Genomic DNA, 11,895 nt, shown 5'->3' on the forward strand with positions numbered 1-11,895 from the left:
CTACACTGACACTACACTGACACTATACTGACACTATACTGACACTACACTGACACTACACTGACACTACACTACACTGACACTATACTGACACTATACTGACACTATACTGACACTACACTGACACTGACACTACACTGACACTACACTGACACTACACTGACACTACACTGACACTGACACTACACTGACACTACACTGACACTATACTGACACTATACTGACACTACACTGACACTATACTGACACTACACTGACACTGACACTACACTGACACTATACTGACACTATACTGACACTATACTGACACTACACTGACACTATACTGACACTATACTAGACACTACACTGACACTACACTGACACCACACTGACACTATACTGACACTATACTGACACTACACTGACACTACACTGACACTACACTGACACTACACTGACACTCCACTGACACTACACTGACACTACACTGACACTATACTGACACTACACTGACACTACACTGACACTATACTGACACTATACTGACACTATACTGACACTATACTGACACTACACTGACACTATACTGACACTGACACTATACTGACACTATACTGACACTACACTGACACTATACTGACACTACACTGACACTACACTGACACTACACTGACACTACACTGACACTATACTGACACTACACTGACACTACACTGACACTACACTGACACTACACTGACACTACACTGACACTACACTGACACTACACTGACACTACACTGACACTACACTGACACTATACTGACACTACACTGACACTACACTGACACTATACTGACACTACACTGACACTATACTGACACTACACTGACACTACACTGACACTATACTGACACTATACTGACACTACACTGACACTACACTGACACTACACTGACACTGACACTACACTGACACTATACTGACACTATACTGACACTACACTGACACTATACTGACACTACACTGACACTACACTGACACTACACTGACACTACACTGACACTACACTGACACTATACTGACACTACACTGACACTACACTGACACCACACTGACACTATACTGACACTACACTGACACTACACTGACACCACTGACACTCCACTGACACCCTACCGACACTGACACTACACTGACACTACACTGACACTACACTGACACTACACTGACACTACACTGACACTACACTGACACTATACTGACACTACACTGACACTATACTGACACTACACTGACACTACACTGACACTACACTGACACCATACTGACACTATACTGACACTACACTGACACTACACTGACACTACACTGACACTATACTGACACTACACTGACACTACACTGACACTACACTGACACTACACTGACACTATACTGACACTATACTGACACTACACTGACACTACACTGACACTATACTGACACTACACTGACACTATACTGACACTACACTGACACTATACTGACACTACACTGACACTATACTGACACTATACTGACACTACACTGACACTATACTGACACTATACTGACACTACACTGACACTACACTGACACTATACTGACACTACACTGACACTACACTGACACTATACTGACACTATACTGACACCAGACTGACACTGTACTGACACTATACTGACACTACACTGACACTACACTGACACTACACTGACACTATACTGACACTATACTGACACTACACTGACACTGCACTGACACTATACTGACACTACACTGACACTACACTGACACTATACTGACACTACACTGACACTACACTGACACTACACTGACACTATACTGACACTACACTGACACTACACTGACACTACACTGACACTATACTGACACTATACTGACACTACACTGACACTATACTGACACTACACTGACACTATACTGACACTACACTGACACTACACTGACACTACACTGACACTACACTGACACTACACTGACACTATACTGACACTACACTGACACTACACTGACACCATACTGACACTACACTGACACTACACTGACACTACACTGACACTACACTGACACTACACTGACACTACACTGACACTATACTGACACTACATTGACACCATACTGACACTACACTGACACTACACTGACACTAACTGACACTAACTGACACTACACTGACACTACACTGACACCATACTGACACTACACTGACACTATACTGACACTATACTGACACTACACTGACACTACACTGACACTACACTGACACTATACTGACACTACACTGACACTATACTGACACTACACTGACACTACACTGACACTACACTGACACTATACTGACACTACACTGACACTATACTGACACTACACTGACACTACACTGACACTACACTGACACTATACTGACACTACACTGACACTATACTGACACTATACTGACACTACACTGACACTACACTGACACTACACTGACACTACACTGACACTACACTGACACTATACTGACACTACACTGACACTATACTGACACTACACTGACACTACACTGACACTACAATGACACTCTACTGACAGTACACTGACACTACACTGACACTATACTGACACTACACTGACACTATACTGACACTACAATGACACTATACTGACACTACACTGACACTACACTGACACTACACTGACACTACACTGACACTATACTGACACTACACTGACACTATACTGACACTACAATGACACTCTACGGACAGTACACTGACACTACACTGACACTATACTGACACTACACTGACACTATACTGACACTATACTGACACTACACTGACACTCTACTGACACTACACTGACACTATACTGACACTATACTGACACTACACTGACACTATACTGACACTATACTGACACTACACTGATACTGACACTACACTGACACTACACTGACACTATACTGACACTACACTGACACTACACTGACACTACACTGACACTACACTGACACTATACTGACACTATACTGACACTACACTGACACTACACTGACACTATACTGACACTACACTGACACTACACTGACACTACACTGACACTACACTGACACTCATACCGACACTCACACTGACACTACACTGACACTACACTGACACTATACTGACACTTATACTGACACTACACTGACACTACACTGACACTATACTGACACTATACTGACACTATACTGACACTACACTGACACTACACTGACATACTGACACTACACTGACACTATACTGACACTATACTGACACTACACTGACACTACACTGACACTACACTGACACTACACTGACACTACACTGACACTACACTGACACTACACTGACACTACACTGACACCATACTGACACTATACTGACACTACACTGACACTACACTGACACTACACTGACACTATACTGACACTACACTGACACTACACTGACACTACACTGACACTATACTGACACTATACTGACACTCCACTGACACTCCACTGACACTACACTGACACTCCACTGACACTGACACTACACTGACACTACACTGACACTATATTGACACTATACTGACACTACACTGACACTATACTGACACTATACTGACACTATACTGACACTATACTGACACTACACTGACACAATACTGACACTACACTGACACTACTGACACTATACTGACACTACACTGACACTACACTGACACTATACTGACACTACACTGACACTATACTGACACTACACTGACACTATACTGACACTATACTGACACTACACTGACACTACACTGACACTACACTGACACCACACTGACACTACACTGACACTACACTGACACTATACCGACACTACACTGACACTACACTGACACTACACCGACACTCACACCGACACTATACTGACACTACACTGACACTACACTGACACTACACTGACACTACACTGACACTATACTGACACTACACTGACACTCATACTGACACTATACTGACACTACACTGACACTATACTGACACTACACTGACACTACACCGACACTACACTGACACTACACTGACACTACACTGACACTACACTGACACTACACTGACACTACACTGACACTATACTGACACCACACTGACACTACACTGACACATACTGACACTACTGACACTATACTGACACTCATACTGACACTACACTGACACTACACTGACACTACACTGACACTACACTGACACTGTACTGACACTATACTGACACTACACCGACACTATACTGACACTATACTGACACTACACTGACACTACACTGACACTATACTGACACTATACTGACACTACACTGACACTATACTGACACTACACTGACACTACACTGACACTACACTGACACTATACTGACACTATACTGACACTATACTGACACTATACTGACACTATACTGACACACACTGACACTACACTGACACTATACTGACACTACACCGACACTATACTGACACTACACCGACACTATACTGACACTACACTGACACTACACTGACACCACACTGACACTATACTGACACTATACTGACACTATACTGACACTACTCTGAATCTACACTGACACGACACTGACACTATACTGACACTATACTGACACTACACTGACACTACACTGACACTATACTAGACACTGACACTACACTGACACTACACTGACACCTACACTGACACTATACTGACACTACACTGACACTACACTGACACTACACTGACACTCTACTGACCTACACTGACACTATACTGACACTATACTGACACTACACTGACACTAAACTGACACTACACTGAACACTGACACTACACTGACACTACACTGACACTACACTGACACTACACTGACACTATACTGACACAACACTGACACTATACTGACACTACACTGACACTACACTGACACCACACTGACACCATACTGACACTATACTGACACTACACTGGCCCTACACTGACACTACACTGACACTACACTGGCCCTACACTGACACTACACTGACACTACACTGACACTATACTGACACTACACTGGACCTACACTGACACTACACTGACACTACACTGACACTACACTGACACCACAATGACACTACACTGACACTACACTGACACTACACTGACACTAAACTGACACTACACTGACACTACACTGACACTACACTGACACTACACTGACACTATACTGACACTACACTGACACGACACTGACACTATACTGACACTACACTGACACTATACTGACACTATACTGACACTATACTGACACTACACTGACACTACACTGACACTACACTGACACTTATACTGACACTACACTGCCTACACTGACACTACACTGACACTACACTGACACTACACTGACACTACACTGACACTATATTGACACTATACTGACACTACACTGACACTATACTGACACTACACTGACACTACACTGACACTACACTGACACATACCGACACTCACTGACACAATACTGACACTACACTGACACTACACTGACACTATACCGACACTACACTGACACTACACTGACACTATACTGACACTACACTGACACTACACTGACACTATACTGACACACACTGACACTATACTGACACGTCACTGACACTATACTGACACTACACTGACACTACACTGACACTACTCTGAATCTATACTGACACTACACTGACACAGTACACTGACACTACACTGACACTACACTGACACTATACTGACACTACACTGACACTATACTGACACTACACTGACACTATACTGACACTACACTGACACTACACTGACACTACACTGACACTATACTGACACTATACTGACACTATACTGACACTACACTGACACTACACTGACACCATACTGACACTCAACTGACACTACAATGACACTACACTGACACTGACACATACTGACACTACACTGACACTATACTGACACTATACTGACACTACACTGACACTATACTGACACTACACTGACACTACACACTGACACTACACTGACACTACACTGACACTATACTGACACTACACTGACACTACACTGACACTACACTGACACTACACTGACACTTACTGACACTATACTGACACTACACTGACACTACACTGACACTACACCGACACTACACTGACACATGACACTACACTGACACTATACTGACACTATACTGACACCATACTGACACTACACTGACACTATACTGACACTACACTGGCCCTACACTGACACTACACTGACACTACACTGGCCCTACACTGACACTACACTGACACTTAAACTGACAATACTCTGACACTATACTGACACTACACTGAAACTACACTGACACTATACTGACACTACACTGACACTATACTGACACCACACTGACACCATACTGACACTACACTGACACTATACTGACACTATACTGACACTACACTGACACTACACTGACACTACACTGACACTATACTGACACTACACTGACACTATACTGACACTACACTGACACTACACTGACACTATACTGACACTATACTGACACATACTGACACTCACTGACACTATACTGACACTATACTGACACTATACTGACACTACACTGACACTATACTGACACTATACTGACACTACACTGACACTATACTGACACTATACTGACACTACACTGACACTACACTGACACTATACTGACACTACACTGACACTACACTGACACTACACTGACACTATACTGACACTACACTGACACTACACTGACACTACACTGACACTATACTGACACTATACTGACACTACACTGACACCATACTGACACTACACTGACACTATACTGACACTACACTGACACTACACTGACACTACACTGACACTACACTGACACTATACTGACACTACACTGACACTACACTGACACTATACTGACACTATACTGACACAATACTGACACTACACGGACACAATACTGACACTACACTGACACTACACTGACACTACAATGACACTCTACTGACAGTACACTGACACTACACTGACACTACACTGACACTACACTGACACTATACTGACACTACACTGACACTACACTGACACTATACTGACACTACACTGACACAATACTGACACTACACTGGCCCTACACTGACACTATACTGACACTACACTGACACTATACTGACACTACACTGACACTACACTGACACTACACTGACACTATACTGACACTACACTGACACTACACTGACACTACACTGACACTATACTGACACTACACTGACACTACACTGACACTACACTGACACTATACTGACACTACACTGACACTACACTGACACTACACTGACACTACACTGACACTATACTGACACTACACTGACACTACACTGACACTACACTGACACTATACTGACACTATACTGACACTACACTGACACTACACTGACACTGTACTGACACTATACTGACACTACACTGACACTACACTGACACTACACTGACACTACACTGACACTACACTGACACAATACTGACACTACACTGGCCCTACACTGACACTATACTGACACTATACTGACACTACACTGACACTACACTGACACTGTACTGACACTATACTGACACTACAACTGACACTATACTGACACTACATTGACACTACACTGACACTATACTGACACTATACTGACACTACACTGACACAATACTGACACTCTACTGACACTATACTGACACTATACTGACACTACACTGACACTATACTGACACTACACTGACACTACACTGACACTATACTGACACTATACTGACACTACACTGACACTATACTGACACTATACTGACACTATACTGACACTACACTGACACTACACTGACACTACACTGACACTACACTGACACTACACTGACACTACACTGACACTATACTGACACTACACTGACCTACACTGACACTATACTGACACTACACTGACACTACACTGACACTACACTGACACTATACTGACACCACACTGACACTACTGACACTACACGGACACTACACTGACACTATACTGACACTATACCGACACTACACTGACACATACTGACACTACACTGACACTACACTGACACTACACTGACACTACACTGACACTACACTGACACTACACTGACACTATACTGACACTATACTGACACTACACTGACACTACACTGACACATACTGACACTACCACTGACACTATACTGACACTACACTGACACTACACTACAAAACGACACTACACTGACACTATACTGACACTACACTAACGACACTACACTGACACTACACTGACACTACACTGACACTCTGACACTGACACTATACTGACACTACACTGACACTATACTGACACTACACTGACACTATACTGACACTATACTGACACTATACTGACACTACACTGACACTACACTGACACTATACTGACACTATACTGACACTAAACTGACACTACACTGACACGACACTGACACTATACTGACACTGACACTACACTGACACTATACTGACACTATACTGACACTACACTGACACTACACTGACACTATACTGACACTATACTGACACTACATTGACACTACACTGACACTAAACTGACACTATACTGACACTCCACTGACACTCCACTGACACTACACTGACACTGACACTACACTGACACTATACTGACACTACACTGACACTACACTGACACTATACTGACTCTATACTGACACTACACTGACACTACACTGACACCACACTGACACTATACTGACACGACACTGACACTATACTGACACTACACTGACACTACACTGACACTACTCTGAATCTATACTGACACTACACTGACACTACACTGAAACTACACTGGCCCTACACTGACACTACACTGACACTACACTGACACTACTCTGACACTATACTGACACTACACTGACACTACACTGACACCACACTGACACTATACTGAACTACACTGACACTGACACTGACACTATACTGACACTACACTGACACTACACTGACACTATACTGACTATACTGACACGATACTGACACTATACTGACACTACACTGACACTATAACTGACACTATACTGACTACTATACTGACACTACACTGACACTACACTGACACTACCTGACACCATACTGACACTATACTGACACTACACTGACACTACACGACACTACACTGACACTCCACTGACACTAGTTCACTGACACTATACTGACACTATACTGACACTATACTGACACTACACTGACACTATTTTCACTGACACTATACTGACACTATACTGACACTATACTGACACTACACTGACACTACACTGACACTACACACACTACACTGACCCCACTGACACTACACTGACCACACTGACACTACACTGACACTACTTCAGACACTATACTGACACTACACTGACACTACACTGACACTATACTGACACTATACTGACACTACACTGACACTCATACTGGCCCCTACACTGACACTATACTGACACTACACTGACACTATACTGACACTACACTGACACTGTACTGACACTATACTGACACTACACTGACACTACACTGACACCACACTGACACAGATAAATACTGACACGACACTGACACACACTGACACTTCACTGAACTACACTGACACTACACTTGACACTATACTGACACTACACTGACACAATATACTACGAAACTACACTGACACTACACTGACACTCACTGTACACTACTTTCTCTGACACGATACTGACACTACACTGAAACTACACTGACACTACACTGACCACACTATACTGACACTACACTGACACTACACTGAACTACACTGACAATACACTGACACTATACTGACACTACACTGACACTTACTCACACTAAGTACTGACACTACACTACACAGACACTATACTGACACTACACTGACACTATACTGACACTACACTGACACTACACATGATACTGCACACTATTTCACTGACACTACACTGAAACTATACTTGACACTAAGCACTGACACTATACTTGGCCCTAGCACTGACACTAACCGACACTACACTGACACTACTATACTGACACTACACTGACACTGTACTGACACTACACTGACACTACACTGACACTATACTGACACTAAACTGACACTAACGACACTTACACTGACCACTACACTGACCTCTACTGACACTATACTGACACTATACTGACATGATACTGACACTATACTGACCTACACTGACCTCATACTGACACTATACTGACACCTCCGCTGACACTCCACTGACCACTACATCCATACTGACACTACGCTGACACTACACTGACACTACACTGACACTACACTACACTGTGCTACACTATACTGACACTATCCCCGACACTATCACTGACACTACACTGACACCACACTGACACTATACTGAAACTACACTGACACTCCACTGACACAGATCACTACACTGACACTACACTGACACTACTGACACTAATACTGACACTACACTGACACTATACTGACACTACTGACACTGACACTATACCCCACCGACACTATTGTGACACTATGCTGACACTATACTGACACTTCTATGACACTATACTGACACTACACTGACACTATACTGACCTACACTGACACTATACTGACACTATACTGACACTATAATGACACACTACACTGACACTATACTGACACTACACTGACACTATACTGACACTATACTGACACTATACTGACACTATATATGACACTATGCTGACACTATACTGACCTACACTGACACTATACTGACACTACACTGACACTATACTGACACTACACTGACACTATACTGACACTTATACTGACACTATACTGACACTATACTGACACTATACTGACACTATACTGATACTATACTGACATAATACTGACACTATACTGACACTACACTGACACTATACTGACACTACACTGACACTATTTACTGACACTATACTGACACTATACTGACCTGCACTGACACTATACCTAACACTACACTGGCCCTACACTGACACTACTTTGACACTATGCTGACACTTATACTTACACTACATGACACTAAATGACACTATACTGACACTACACTGACACTATACTGACACTACACTGACACTACACTGACACTACACTGATGCCTACACTGACCACCCACACTGACACTAACACTTTATTTTCACTGACACTATACTGACACTGATACTGACACTACACTGACACTATACTGACACTACACTGGCCCTACACTGACACAACACTGACATTATACTGACACTATACTGACACTGACACTACACTGACACTACACTGACACTACACTGACACTACACTGATACTGACACTACACTGACACTATACTGACACTACACTGACACTATATTGACACTACACTATTTCATGACCTACACAAACACTTACTGATATATACTGATATTATACTGACCACTACACTGACACTACTGACACTACACTGACACTACACAACAAACTACCTACACTACACTACACTGACACTATATTGACACTACACAAACTATATTGACACTACACCTCATGACACTACATGACATACACTGACACTATACTGACACTATACTGACACTCACTGACACTACACGACACTACACTGACACTACACTGAAACTACACTGACACTACACTGGCCCTACACTGACACTACACTGACACTACACTTGACATATACTGACACTATACTGACCTCCTGACACTATACTGACACTACACTGACACTACAACCGACACTACTCTGACACTATACTGGACTGCAAACTGACACTATACCCACCACCCTAGAAGCAC

Source organism: Coregonus clupeaformis, chromosome 13 (genome assembly GCF_020615455.1).
Source record: "Coregonus clupeaformis isolate EN_2021a chromosome 13, ASM2061545v1, whole genome shotgun sequence".
In the NCBI taxonomy this organism is placed as follows: Eukaryota; Metazoa; Chordata; class Actinopteri; order Salmoniformes; family Salmonidae; genus Coregonus; species Coregonus clupeaformis.